Raw genomic sequence first — 15,915 nt, 5'->3', positions numbered from 1 at the left:
AATCCTGTCTGCAGGTCTACAGTAAATTCCTTTGACTTCATGCTTGGTTTGTGTTCTGACATGAACTGTCAACTGTGGGACCTTATATAGACAGGTGTGTGCCTTTCCAAATCATATCCAGTCAACTGAGTTTACCACAGGTGGACTCCAAGGAAGCTGCAGAAACATCTCAAGGATGATCAGGGGAAACAGGATGCAGCTGAGCTCAATTTTGAGCTTCATGGCAAAGGCTGTGAATACTTATGTACATGTGCTTTCTCAATTTTTCTATTTTTAAGAAATTTGCAAAAATCTCAAGCAAACTTTTTTCACGTTGTCATTATGGGGTGTTGTGTGTAGAATTCTGAGGAAAAAAATGAATTTAATCCATTTTGGAATAAGGCTGTAACATAACAAAATGTGGAAAAAGTGATGCGCTGTGAATACTTTCCGGATGGTTGGTTCCTGCCTTGCGCCCTGTGTTGGCTGGGATTGACTCCAGCAGACCCCTGTGACCCTGTATTCGTATTCAGCAGGTTGGAAAATGGATGGATGGTATTTAGTACACAGCTAGCATGGAAGGTGTGCCCAAAGTAGTGGAACTGCCAGCATCTCGACAGTTAGAAATGCATGAAACAAAACAAGAACTGCTAAGGCTTGACATGGAGGAGCAGTCCTGACCGAGCTGTGGTCTGCACATGACACAGATGTGGGCCTAGTAGTTGAGCCAGTCCAGTGGAAGTGACGGTGAAGCCTGGGTGCAAGCCCCTCTTAAAGCTGAGGCAGAGGAAGGCATAGAGAGCACGATAACAGGACTTTACAGGCAGGAGTGTTAAAAGAGACACAAAGCGTTTGTAACACGAGACTGCTCCATGTCTGGAAAGGTGATAAATCAAAGTGGAGGTTAGTAGATGACCTAAGAGCGGTGAACGAGGGAGTACAGGACTGGCCAGCAGAGATCCCTAACCCCCACGCGTCGCTCACAGACATTCCTGAGAGTACAAAACGCTCTTCACTCACTGATTTATGCTCAGCGTTTTTTCATCATTCCACTGGCTGAGGCCTGCCAGCCGCTGTTTGCTTTTACGTATAAGAAGAAGTAACAGACTTTTACGAGGATGACACAGGGGTTCAAACACTCCTCACATGTTTTAATCAGGTTCTTAAAACTGACCTGGAGGACTTGATTCTGGATGGTGCATTGATTCAGTATGCAGGTGATTTGTTGCTTTGCTTGGCATCATTGGAACAAAGCCATGCAGATTCAATAAAAGTGCTTGAGAAACTCACACAAGGGGGACATAAAGTCTCAAAGGCTAAACTGCAGTACTGTGACCTGAGGCTGAGTATTTAGGAAGGATTATCACACAAGACAGTAAAGCAATAGCTCCACCACATCTGGGAGGGATAAGCAAGGCACCTAAGCCAACGACCGTGGGACAGATGGTGACGTTCTTGGGGATGACTGGTTTTAGCTCAGACTGGAGTCCAGAGTATGCTTTGAGAACAGAGAGACATCATGAGAACTGCAGGGTTACACAATCTGAGAAATCACTTGGAATGGACGATTGATGCTAACGTGGCGTTTGACTCTGTTAAGCAGGAGATGCAGTCAGTGCCAGCATTGGCCTCACCTAACTAGGACAGGCCTCTTCTGCTGTACCTGGGCAATGCCCACTCAGGCTGTGCCACTGCTGTGTTGATGTAAGAGACATGTAAGGGCAGAAAGTGACAGCCAGTGGCATATTACAGATCTAAGCTGGTCAGTGTGGCACAAGGATACCCACCTTACTTTCAGGGTTTAGCAGAGGTCCAATATGCCAGTGATAAAGCCTCCACTATAACACTGGTTATCATTTACACCCATCACAAGATTGTTGAACTAATAAATCAGAGCAGATTTGTTTTGACTCCAGCTAGACTGATATCTGCTTTTCAGTTGCTGACGTATCCTGATGTGTCATCCAAAGGTGTGACACACTAAACATGGCAGAGTTTGTGCCCATGGAAGGTGAGCCTCATGAGCGTATAGCAGAGTCATTAGTTATCACCAGGATACGTCTGGACTTGGAGTCTGTGCCTCTACAGAACGCTGATCACACGTGTTTTATAGATGGCTCATGTTATACGGATCAGGTAGGAGACCATGCAGGATTTGGAATTGTAGAAAGGACAAAGAGTGACAATTTAAAATGTTTGTGTCACAAGGCTGTACAAGAGCCCTGCTCTGCCCAACTAGCTGAACTTAAAGCACAGACTGAAGCTTACAAGCTGGGGATGAATAAAATGGTGAAAGTCTTCACAGACTCAGCCTATGCCCATGGAGTACGTCACTCTTTAGGGGGCAGTTTGGAAACAGAAAGGGTTCAAGAAAAGCGATGGATCACCTATACAGCATTGTGAGAAGATTGACAAACTGAGCAGGGCTATGATGGTGCTGCTAAGTTGGCGGTGATCAAATGTCAAGCACACCAGAAAGGCAATGAACTTGTAAGTGAAGGGAATAACATGGCAGATGAGGTAGACAGACGAGCTTCTGAAACACCAATTCCTATATTAGCTCCACTTGTGATTATTGAGCCTGGCGTCACTGAAAGAGACATAAGTGACATGCAGGAGAGAGCAGGACTGTATGAACAGGAATCAAAGAGGTGCAGAGAAGGACGAGCAAGGATTATGGTGCTCTAGCGATGGCCTAATTGTTGCTCCTTCCATGTTGCTAAATCTTCTGATAACGGATGCACATGGTGTTGACCATTGAGCAGTGGGGGAAATTGTTAAGAGGATTAAAAATCAAGGATGTTGGTCTCCTCATTTGAAAGCTACTGTTGATAATTTTTTGTCAGAATGCATTATTTGTGCCAAACACAATGTGAGAAAGTGAATTACTACTCCATTAGGACAGATAGCAACACCAGAGGGCCCATTTAGACACCTGCTAATGGACTGTGTGGATATGCTAAGAACGGTGTGAAAACGGAGATACCTGCTGTAATAATAGACAAGTTTAGCAGATGGCTGGAGGTAACCAGATCAAGGAGCAGCTACAGTTGTGAAATGTTTAACTAGGGAGGTCAGACCAACGATTGGCATTCCATCAGTAATAAGCTCAGACAACGGCTCAGCATTTGTTCAGAAAGTAGTGAAACACGTCTAGCAGGCATTGGGTGTTAAACTGAGACTTGGCTGTGGGTACCATCGACAATCACAAGGAATGGTGGAGCAAATGGGGCATTGAAGGCAAAGATAAATAAGATTTGTGCTACAGCGAAGATTAACTGGTTAGATGATCTGCCGCTTGCTTTAATGAGCTATCACATACAAACTAACAGAGTAACACATCTAACTGCACATGAAGTGATTACTGGCCGTCCGATGCCTAGGCCTGTTTGCTGGGAGGCTTATAAGGGGCCATCATTAGAACAGCTGTAATTAGAAAATAAAAATTACATGAAGCACTTAACTGCTGTCCATCAAACTTTCTATTTGCAGGTGAAGAATTGAGAGCCTGAGCCAGCTGAGGAGCCTACAAGTGTGATCAAGTCTGGGTATTAAGTTTTCCTGAGAGTGTTCTGAAGGAAATGGAATGAGGCAAGACGAGACGGTCCATATAAAATTGTACGGGCAACTCCAACTGCTGTCTAAGTGAAGGGAAGCTCGACCTGGTATCATCTGAACTACTGTACTGCAGTCCCAGGGGCCGCTCATGTCAGCCACCATGATTCTCCTTCTGAAGAATAGGAAGATGTTCCTGACAACAAATGACACAGATCAGCCCTTAAAGACTAATCAAGTCCAGGAGGAAGTGCTACAGAATCTGTTGTGGAAAAATCTTCAGAAAAAACTAGCAGAGTCTTCAGAAAGGCAGTCAGAATTTAGACTTTATTGCACAGCATAGACAACAATTGCACAGTTCATAAAGCCATCTCAGTTCATGAAGTGAGCCCTGAGTGTTCAGTGAGCCCAGAATATATTACAGTTCTTCTCACAAAATGCCCTCCTCTCACGTTAGTTTCCTATCATCTACTTTACAGGGTTTCTCATGATGATGACCTCATTCAGCACCTTTTCTCATAACAATCACCTGGGGCCTCATGTATAACGCCGTGCGTAGAACTCACACTATAACATGGCGTAAGCACAAAAGCAGGAATGTGTGTACGCACAGAAAAATCCAGATGCAGGAATCTGTGCGCACGCAAACTATCACATTCTTCCACTACATAAATCCCGATCAGCGTGAAAAGTAACGCACGTGCACGCGCCTTCTGTCCCGCCCCAACTCCTCCCAGAATTATGCCTCTTTGAATATGCAAATCAATATAAATAGCCTTCTGTGAAAAGACAAATGGAAAAGCACGGGGGAAAATATAAGAATTTCAGAGAATACCAAGTGGAGGCAAAGGAAAAACGTACTATTTGTTGGTTTAAACAGTGGTATAATAAACAATAGGAAGTTGATCGAGTGACATAGTGTTGGAGAAACTCGAAAGTTCAAGTACACAAAGTCGCACAGTGCCTGAAATAATATCAAAGTCGGCGTGAAAAGGCGAGTCGTAGCCCACCGTCTGAGTGTCATATGAAAGCTTATTAGGGTACAGAGAAAAAATAGGCACACAGTGGGGAAAAAAGCACGAAATGTCAACTTTAATCTCGAAATTTCCACTTTAATCACGTAGTTTATTTTGTCATTAAAGTAGAACATCATAAACTTCATCTTAAAATTGTTTAATTTACTAGTTTCTCAAGTAGCTTTGTTCTGTATTTGATCTTCTATGTGCTCTGTGTGTGAATAACTACGTGCTTCCGTTCTTTCTCTTTCTCCGAAAGGACACAGAATCCATTACATTCGTGATATTACAGCTCTCTGAATAATTAAAATACTGAGATGTATACATGATATGTTTTTCATGATGATAGGAATGAAAGCATGTTATTAAACATGTGAACACGGTGGCGCAGTGATTGTTCATACGTATCTCACGCAAGAGGCTTACTGCGCCATGTGCGACCTTCAATGAAATAATTTTATTACAGAAGTACTGTCTCTTTCAAACGTACTAAACTCCAATTCCTGTCCTTACTTTTCTTTCTCCAAATACCCAATCGCCACACAATCAGCTCTGAAATAGACGTTAAGCCATCTGTAAGCTTAGAACGCCGATTCTTCAAAACTTTTAAGGAACATAGAATAATTAAACATGTACTACGAAGATATTTCAATCTGTCTATCCTTCCAGTGTCGTGTCAGCACCAGCAATAATACAGCGCGAGGCAGGAGCTATCCGTGAACTAGCTAGCGCTGCGGCACCGTGTTCTCACATGTTTAATTATTAACAATACTGATTATTTAAATGAAGTTAAAGTTTTATCTGTATACTATAAGCAATATATTCGCTGCATTTCATCTTAAAAATGATATCGTCATCATACGCGCTTTATAAAGTGGTGCAGGTTGTGCAATATTATAACTGTAGTGCAAGTTTACAGTGGGGCACCGGTAATTGTACTTATACTGTAAGTCCAAACAGTTCTACAAGGAGCACTTGATGGACTGATTGAGTGCGTTTATAGTTCTTGGGATGAAACTGTTTCTGAAACGCAACGTCCGTACAGGAAAGGCTTTGACGCGTTTTGCCATGGTTGAGGTAGTGTGTGCTTGAAACTCTATACCGATAATTCTCTTTCCGATCTGCTGCTACTGTGATTCCCCACTCAGATACAGTGATATAAATACTCCGAGTGGTGCAGTGAGAGTAATATGGAAAAAGATGATCTGCTGTGGCAACCCTTAACAGGAGCAGCTGAAAGAAGAAGATGCAGTGAGAGTAACAACGCTAAAGCAGTTATGGTATTTGGAATACTATGGCTATTCCCTGGACTATTATATTGCTACAGGTTAATTACAATCAGATGCATTACACTAATAAACAATATGCAGTTAATTTCAGTGTATTTATAAAGCCACGTCAGGAATGTGGGTCTAAGAAAGAAAGGGTGAGCACACAGGAACAGTAGCATTGCTTTGACGCTGGGTGCTGCCAGTCTGCAAAACCGAGCGGAGAAATTGCGTACGCCAGGGTATGAGGTACCGTGGAAATGTGCGTGGCTTTACGCCAAGTTTAGGTTTTATATATCGCGATTTGAGCGTGGAAACGTTCGTACGCAACATTTCTGTGCGTACGCACCGTTTATACATGAGGCCCCTGGTGTGTCAGACCTCCTCATAACAATACCTTTGCCCACATAGACATTCCCATAATAGTCTCCTACCCAACTCTTCTTCTCATTGCAAACACTTTGGCTCAAAGGACAGATTTGCCACCCGGAGGTGAACATCACCTGACTACACCTCCCTTCATTCTCATGGCCTAATCCTGAGCTGTTAAAGATCGATGGCCTTTCAGTTAATCAATTCTTAACAATTCAATGATTAACAATTAAGTTGGGATCAGAAGGACCCAAATATGAAAACTGGACTGCCTAATAAATGATTGCTTGTTACACTGGTGTCCTGTAAGGCTGACATAATAGGTGACTGTGCCAGTGAATGGCAGCGCACAGCTTCACTGATGAAGACCAAGCTGCAGAGACCTTGACACGGAGCTTCATACTTGAAAGAAGGAAAAACACAAGCCTTTAATAATTGATTCTTTAAGCTCACTCATATGTGCTACTGTATCTTATTATTATTATCACTAAGCTTTATAAAGAAACATTGCCATATAAACTTAAATGCTACTGTAAAACTTATACGTGTGTGTTAATATAAAAGCCCATGAACACAGACAGCAGCGCTCTTAAGTCATGGCACGCCGCTGCCCGGTGGTCTGACAGAGGCCAAGCTACTGCTTACGTCACAGCACATGTTCATGAAAATGTCCCTAACTTTCAACAATCAACTCTTAATCCCCTATGTGCTCAAACTAACTAACATCATAATACATTGGATTTTAATTTTATTGCCTAATCTGTTGATGTGCTCTAATAAATCTACATGTCAGATAAGTGCGTATCTATTTTATGTGATATCTTGAGAGCCTGCCCTGTACTCACACAGACAAAGGCCCTGCACGCAGTTTGTTTCGTCTTCTATCAGTAAGAAGCTCAGCTCCTGCATTCTCAAAACAAAATCTGCCTGCTTATTCCTCGGAGATCATGATGACCTCGGCTCACAGCTCGACTCTCAGAAACTCAAAACAAGGCAAGTGAGAAGGACAAGCAGGCAAGAGGCCTCTGTGACAAAATTAATGGTGTCCTTGTAAAGCTGCTCCAGGCCTCGGCTCTTCATAGCTAAGAGCACTAAAATTAATAATAAAGCATATTGACCCTTAATCGAAATTCTCAATAAATCATCTGAAGGCTCACCACATTGACAACCTATACCTGATAATGATGAGACAAGAAGGAGCTTGTGTGATGGCGCTGTACCTGGCAGCAGCACTCATGACCCTGATGATTCTGCCAGGAATGATGATGACCCAGCAAGTCCAGGAGAAGGAGCATCGAGAGGACTTCCCACAATTAGCTTCTCAGATTTTCAATGGGACATTTGAGAGCAGCAACTGGCAAATGGACAATAAGACTGAAATGGCAGCTGGACTGGAAAGTGATAATGATTATGGGACTAGAATCAAGAGAAGTCGTGTAACTGAACAGGAAAATGAGACACTATCTAGACAACTGAGGAGATAGCAAGGGAGGAATATTGGTTGTGTGAAATCAAAACCAGCAGTAGTCATATTCCATATTCCCATTTCCATATTCTACAAAGATGTGCCAGCAAGGTCTGAGGGAAAAAGAGACATATTGTCCTTATTGGTGTGTCCTATTGCAAGGGTCACCAAACTTCTCTAGGGAAGGACTAACATGTCTAGATTGTAAACATTCTGGTATTTGGCAAACCACAAAGCAAAGACCACCCTCTCATACCAAGATAGCTCAGTCCGAGTTCAAGTGCTACACGAGGAAGGGTCTGGTACCGGTGGGGAGATTTGGAGGAAACTGCACCAAAACGTGGAACTTGACGTGTGCCTCCTTAGTCATGAGAGCAGTAAATGTGCAGGACAGACCTTAGGCAGACAGATGGTGGTTATGTGGTTCATAATATGGATTACTAGATGTTCTCCCACATGACTGGTCAGGGAGATGCACAATGGTGATGGCCATCCAGGAGGTTACAGTTGGGTATCCCCAAGACAGGCGAGTTACGAGAGCATATGAGCCTGAGCCGAATGTTCACTTAGATACAATAAGACAACCTAGAGGCGTTCTAAATGAGTTTAAAGCAAGGGATGAAATTCAATCAGGACTTGAGTCTGTATTTGGGTGGATTACTTCTAATAGAAACACAGCGTGGATTAATTATCTGTATTATAATCAGCAGAGATTTATCAACTGTACTGACTCCGCCTTATCAGCATTAGGAGAGCAATTGGATGGTACCAGTCACATGACATGGCAGAATAGGCAGGTGTTAGACTGGCTGTGGGCAGAAGAAGGAGGAGTGCGCCATATGTTAGGAGAGGAGTGTTGCACTTTTATACCTAATAACACAGAACCTGATGGATCTTTTACACAAGTTATGGCCAAGCGTAAAGCTCTTAGGAAAGAAATTAAGGAAAATGCAGGATGGGATTTCAAATTTTGGTATTAATGCCATTTCAACCTGGGCACACGAAAGCATTATTAACAAAAGCAGTCATTATTCTCTTGATTATACTTGGATGTCTTGTATTTGTGTTTTGCTGCCTGTTGCCAGTTTTCAGATCACTTATTTCCAGATCTGCTGTCAAACAGATGAATATCCAAGTTATTGAACCACAAGCATCTGTAGCTTCAAATGTTGATTTTCTCCTCAATGATATTTTGGGAAAAGAGATGGCAAACTAAAGGCTTCCTGGGTGAAGTGCTGGTAACCGCTCCCCAGGAAGAGGACTCTCTATGGTGCACAAAGTTCCTGGGTCATAGCAATATTTCACACAATTACACACTGGAGGACATCTGCACAAGACTGTGAAGGACACTGGATTCTGTAATCATCTGCTGCTGCTGCTCTAAACTGTCTTATATTGATTTTTAGATTACCTGTAATCCATTGTGTTATTGTTACATTGTGCGACTTCTACTTATATTTGTCCTACTGTATACTTGTACTACTGACACATCTTGTGCACCTCCTTTGATTTGGCCAGCAAGAGGTCTTTTACTCCTCTCTAGTCTATGAAAGGGGGGGAGATGTTTGGCCTCAGTGTCACCACGAGGGGTTAACGGTGAACCAGAGGTTGTGAAGACTGACAGTGGTCTCGGGTTTAAGGCCCAAAGAAGATTGAGAGCTGGTTCCTCCTTTTCACCTTCTGGGTTATAAAAATTATTGGGCCTCAAAAGGAGGGAAAATATAGAAAAGTATATTCTTAAAGTTGATGATTTGCATATATTCAAAGAGAATCATGAGCATATATGAAAATAAGCATTGTGTCCTAGTCCACGTTAGTATAGTAAGGGTTAAATCACAAAAAGGCCTGTGACTGTATATTTTTTTATTTTTTCTTAGAAGGCTGGAAACTACCAATAATTCATAAGTCAAGGTCAGACATTTCTATGTGGTGAATGTGAGCTGAGGACTGGAAATAATGGTGGCAGGTACTGGACGGGTGTAAGGTGGGGAGAGGGTCTGTCAAGTGGGCATGATGGACAGAACAGAGTGCTACACTCATTAGGCTGGGAAATATTGGTGGAGCCAATCAGAGGCAGGACAAGACAGTGGAATGATGGGAGTCAGATGAGGGGACAAATGAGCTAAGTGAGGTACGCTCTTGATAAGGACTGTAATAAAAGTAAGATGGCGCCATTGCTGAGCACTCCGTTCACCTGACTCTGAGTCTGTATGTGCATTGCACTATAAAGCTTGATTCTGCTGCCTGTCCTGAGACTCCGAGTGCCTTCTTTGGGCTAAGGGTGCCCATCTCCGCTTTGACAGTAACAAGCTGCTGGTGCAGATGATACCATGCTGGGTGAATTGACAGATAATCTCGAATTTGTGGAATCATCACATAAGGACTTGGACAGCATACAGGCTTGGGCAGATTTGTGGCAGATGAAACTAAATGTAAGTAAATGTAAAGAATTACATGTAGGTAGTAAAAATGTGAGAGTTTAATACACAATGGAAGATCTGAAAATTGAAAGTGACAGTGTTGAGAAGCCATTAAGAAGGCTAACAGGATGTCAGGTTATATAGCGCCTTGATGTGTGGAGTACAAGTCCAAGGAGGATCTGCTCAGGCTTTATAACACACTGGTGAGGCCTCATCTGGAGTCCTGTGTGCAGTTGTGGTCTCTGCTCTACAAAAAAGACAAAGTAGCACTAGAAAAGGTCCAGAGAAGAGAGACTAGGCTCATTCTAGGGGTTGAGTTATGAGGAAAGATTAAAAGAGCTGAGCCTTTACAGTTTAAGCAAATGGAGATTAAGGGGAGACATGACTGAAATATTTAAAATTATGAAGGGAATTAGTCCAGTGGATCAGGACTATGACTTTAAAATGTTAATCAAGATCACAGGGATACACTTGGAAACTTGCTAAGGGGAAATTTCAACAACAACAACAACATTTATTTATATAGCACATTTTCATACAAAAAGTAGCTCAAAGTGCTTTACATAATGAAGAGAAGAAAAATAAAAGACAAAATAAGAAATTAAAATAAGACAACATTAATTAACATAGAAAGGAGTAAGGTCTGATGGCCAGGGTGGACAGAAAAAACAAAAAAAAAACTCCAGAAGGCTGGAGAAAAAAATAAAATCTGTAGGGGTTCCAGGCCATGAGACCGCCCAGTCCCCTCTGGGCATTCTACCTAACATAAATGAAATAGTCCTCTTGGTAGTTCGGGCTTTTCACAGAGTCACTTGATGCTGATGGTCATACAGACTTCTGGCTTTTAATCCATCCATCATTGTTGGAACATCATGGTGCTTTGGGTAGATGGTGGTGGCGCATGCCACCACCAACAGGACACCGGTAAAGGAAACAGAAGAGAGAGTAGGGGTTAGTACAGATTTTGAATGAATAGTTATTATAATGAATTAGATATACAGAGTATCAGGATTAAATTACAGTGAAGTTATGAGAAGGCCATGTTAAAGTAATGTGTTTTCAGGAGTTTTTTAAAGTGCTCCACTGTATTAGCCTGGCGAATTCCTACTGGCAGGCTATTCCAGATTTTAGGTGCATAACAGCAGAAGGCCGCCTCACCACTTCTTTTAAGTTTTGCTCTTGGAATTCTAAGGAGACACTCAGTTGAGGATCTGAGGTTACGATTTGGAATATAAGGTGTCAGACATTCCGATATATAGCCGGGGCGAGATTATTTAAAGCTTTATAAACCATAAGCAGAATTTTAAAGTCAATTCTGAATGACACAGGTAACCAGTGTAGTGATATCAAAACTGGAGAAATGTGTTCGGATTTTCTTTTCCTGGTAAGGATTCTAGCAGCTGCATTCTGCACTAGTTGCAAACGATTGATGTCTTTTTTGGGTAGTCCTGAGAGGAGTGCGTTACAGTAATCTAGCCGACTGAAAACAAACGCATGAACTAATTTCTCTGCATCTTTCGATGATATAAGAGGTCTAACTTGTGCTATGTTTCTTAGGTGAAAAAATGCTGTCCTAGTGATCTGATTAATATGCAATTTAAAATTCAGATTACAATCAACGGTTACCCCTAAGCTTTTTACCTCCGATTTGACTTTTAATCCTAATGCATCCAGTTTATTTCGCAGAAATATTAGGACATCTTTCTTCATGCAAAGAACCGCTAACACCTGGAATGGGGGACCAATAGTGTGGTGGAGAGTAGGACTTTATGGAACTTCAGAACTTGACTTGATGTTATCTTGGAGGAATTAAGTGGATAAGATTGGCGAGCTTTGTTAGTAGGAATGGCCTTTTCACTTTACAATGTTTTAATGATCAAAAGTTTCATAATACGCAATGGAATTTATATGTTTCATGACATTACATGATGGTTCATTTTACAACGGGATAAACATTTTTTAATAAACCCTTTGAATCCCTTAAATGCCAGTAGTGACTCTACTCTGCTGGACCCTTGAGCAGGGCCCTTAACCTACAATTGCTTCATCTTGGGTATGACGTTAATCTGCATCCAGCCCTGCAAGCAGGTCCTCCAACTTGCAGGGAAAACTTGGGGGTTGGTGGCAGGATTGGCTCTCCAGTCACCATATAAAACCTCACAGTGTCCAGTGTGGTGCTGAGGTGTCACCCGCTACACTCGGGTCCCAATCCAGGCGGTTCGTTGTGTGGTGCTTCCAACCTCTCACTCTCTTAATAGTTTACTTTGAAAACTAAGAACGTTTAGGAGACATTCAAATAAGTTTATGAAGGACTGACCAAAATATCAGTGAGCCTTAAATGAATAACTCAACAATATTTTTGTCCCGTGTGTAACGCTGCTGTCTGATCGAAGTGCTTCTCTCTCACAATACAAAGGACGTCTCTGTCTGTGACCAGGAAATGTGTGCACATGCGCACTACAGCTCGGGCCGTACCGGCATGACATTGGTGCGCATGTGCAGTTCAAATCAGACTGTGATTTCTTAAATGAGGGACTGAATGTTAATCAGAGTCGTGCTGGTCTGTCAGGTGGAAGACAACATTTAACAAGCGGAGAGGTATGTACTTGTGACATGAACACGTTGAGTAACTTGAGAAAAAGAGAGGACTGGGCAGTCCTAGGGGTGACAGTCGCCAGAGAGCATCATAGACGTGTTCGGTGTGTTCTCCGAAAGCCCATTTTTAATGTTTTATAAGTCGGGACACTTAGCGCTGCTCCTGGTCATTCTCATTCCGTGATTGTCCTCCTGATCAGTGACGTGCGGTGAGGTTCATGGCTGGTGAGGCACTGACTCCTTTAGAGTCCGTCAGATTTACAAATATATGAACCCCAAAGAGCAGCTTATTCACTATTCGATGGCAGCCAGCGTGCACGTTGACTACTGGTTACGTTTCATATCTCATCAGCATTTACATTTAGAGCGACAGGAGAGAGCGCATTTGATCCTCACCCTCCATGAGTTCTAAATTCGCCGTCGCAATTCCACAATTCAAACTCATTTAATACAAATGACAGTATAGAGTGGTGTAGAAAAAAAAAGGAATTTCAATTTTGACCTTAATTGAAATATTTATTTGGTTTTAAAAGCTTTTAATTCCGATGCTTTAATCAATTTTAATCGACTGTTCAACAAAAGGATAACAAGAAAAACAAAAGAATATTTTATTTAAGGTCAAAATTTAGTTTTTAAATATGGGATTGTTTTTTTTTCTTAGTCTGATCCCATTTTTTTAAGAAACTGAAAACCGTTTATGGTCTTAGACGGGTAGTGAGCGACTCGAGCTATCGAGGGAAGGTTGGGCCGCCGTAGTCGGGCAGGGGGCACACGTCCCTAATTATATTGTGTATGTAAAGAGTTTCACTGTAAAACGTAATAAGCTTCATATTTGTGTGTTTGGAGACCCTGGTGTCGTACTGAATTTGTATTGTAGAAAAACAAACTACTGTGCAGCATGCCTAAATGTGTCTTCTCGTTTCTGATCGCTATACGGCACTTCCAACTTGGGACAATTCGCTATAAACAGTTTCAGCCAATCAGCGCCTTCTAAACATGCAGAATGACAGTGTGACCCTTTATTGTAGCGGCGCAGCATCTTCGTACAGTCAGTCATTGTCCTGTTAGACTATTTACTGTTAAGTGCTGCTTGAGGTAGCGTTTATAGTACAACAGGTAGCCTACGTAGTTCTTAAATTGGTATTGAAATGCACACACAAGTCTCCTAAATTATTTATTGAAATGCCTACATTTACAGTGTCCGTTTTAGGAAATCGTAGTTTTTACTTGTTCCCGTTATTAGGAATTATAATTTCTCAGTGTCACATATTATTCGTTACTACTCGCGAGTCCCGCATCATTGAGATTCTGTTTTATATTCTGTATAAGCAAACTTTTTAAAAAGGAGCGTTATTTGAACTGACTATAGCAGACTTGTCATCTTCTTAAAATGACTTTATTGATTTGATATTGACAATTAATCATAAGGTCAGAAACCAAGGAGGATATGAGTTTGCACGGACTGTGCTGTTTCTTTGTTTTCGTGACATCGCGTCAGTAGAGAGTGCGTGACGTTAACAATGCATTCTGTCCTAAATGACAGCGCACACGCTTTTTGATATTTCCTAAAGGCCAATGTGTCTCAGTTTGCTCATTAATATATTTTGACAGTGTATTTTAGTGAGAATGATTATAAACATATTACCCATGTTCATTTCCCATGTAGATATGTAACGTTTGGAGAGAATAAATAAAAAGTAACAACACATATAATAGTTATGTTGCATTGTTTAGATTAACAAAATTCATAGTTTATCTGAAATGTTCTACTTATACAGTCGATTTATTCCACTTCTGAAGGTGTACATTGTCGGTATTCTCCATTGCATTTGCCCCCCAGTGTAACGTGTGCCAGTGCAACTGAAGGGTGGCAGACGAGCTCACGTAATGGGTGACAAGGCACATCCTCACCCTGATGCCGAGGCTCTTGTCATGAATATTCCCATCTTGTGCTTTTTCTCGTTCTTGCCAGTTTACTATTATTATTGGACACGTATGTAGAGGGAATGTGTGTCTTATTTTATGTTTATGAAAGGAAGGACAGTAAAGCCTTGAATGAAACTGAGTGTTGATGCTTTGGGTGACACGACAGGTGAGGAGCAGGGAACGTTAAATGTGACAGTGACTGCGGGGGATTGTGGGACTGGAAGATGGTTTAAGAATACAGAAACGACAAAAGCTTAGTCTTTCAATAATTCTATTTACATCAATGATTTATCTGTTGTGCTGCAGTTCGGAAGATTACTTATTTACCCCCCCCAGCGCAGACTTTGATAAGATGCATTCAGAAGGAAAGGATGTTGCTGACAAAGTCAGGTGCTTTTTTGAAGGTTTGGCTCCAGATGTGCTTATCCAGCTGCTCCTTCTTGTCAGTACTTGAGTGATCTTTATGTTCACCTCTGGATGAATTCGCAAAGTTTCTTTACAACTTTTTTGTCTCATTAACGCAAAAATCCCGAGGCTTTCCTAAAATTGCAGAAGACACTGTGGATGGCGCTGAAAGACAGTTGTGATTAGTTATGCAGCACACGCTTTTACTCGCATTGCTTTTTGGAAATCAATAATACAAATCAGCTACAGATCTGGGAATCACTGAATAGTAAAAACGTTTAATGAGAGTGTCTTGCGCATATACTGGTGTAATGACCACGTCGGCTTTAGTGAAGCGTTTCTTAGCCTCTCTGATATGATCGACATGGCGTAGAGTAGATTCTGGATTGTTATAATACGTGCTACCTTACGCAAAATATGCTCATTAATTTGTTACAGATTCTAGGTGGACACGATTCCACACCAAGGAAAAAGGTGCCCCATGTAAATCGTTCATAATGTCTCCAAAATATATTTGTTAACTTACAGACAAGTACTACTTAACTGTTTTATACAAAGTCCTTATTTTAACATTAGGATTTGAACTCGCGTTAGCTCACCTTATCGCTGTAGCAGACACAACTTCATTTACGCTTTGAGCCAAAGCACTTCAGCAGACTCGTGAGGACCAAATCAACTGCTGACTGCGCAGATATCAATGACGTCATTACGCTAGCGTGCCTCAAAATCACGTGACGGGCGCATTTGAAACATCCAGTGCTCCGTAAGCTCGACGCAGTGTCTAAACCTCAGTATCGAGCGGCCCATCACCTTCTCCCGCACTTGCTGTCTTACTTTATCGCTGTTTTCATTTCGTTGTGTCGGGTGCTGTGTCATTAAAACCTTACAATGTAGTTTTTAAAATGGGTGACAGA

Source organism: Erpetoichthys calabaricus (genome assembly GCF_900747795.2).
Source record: "Erpetoichthys calabaricus chromosome 1 unlocalized genomic scaffold, fErpCal1.3 SUPER_1_unloc_16, whole genome shotgun sequence".
In the NCBI taxonomy this organism is placed as follows: domain Eukaryota; kingdom Metazoa; phylum Chordata; class Cladistia; order Polypteriformes; family Polypteridae; genus Erpetoichthys; species Erpetoichthys calabaricus.
This window is presented reverse-complemented; position numbering follows the sequence as displayed.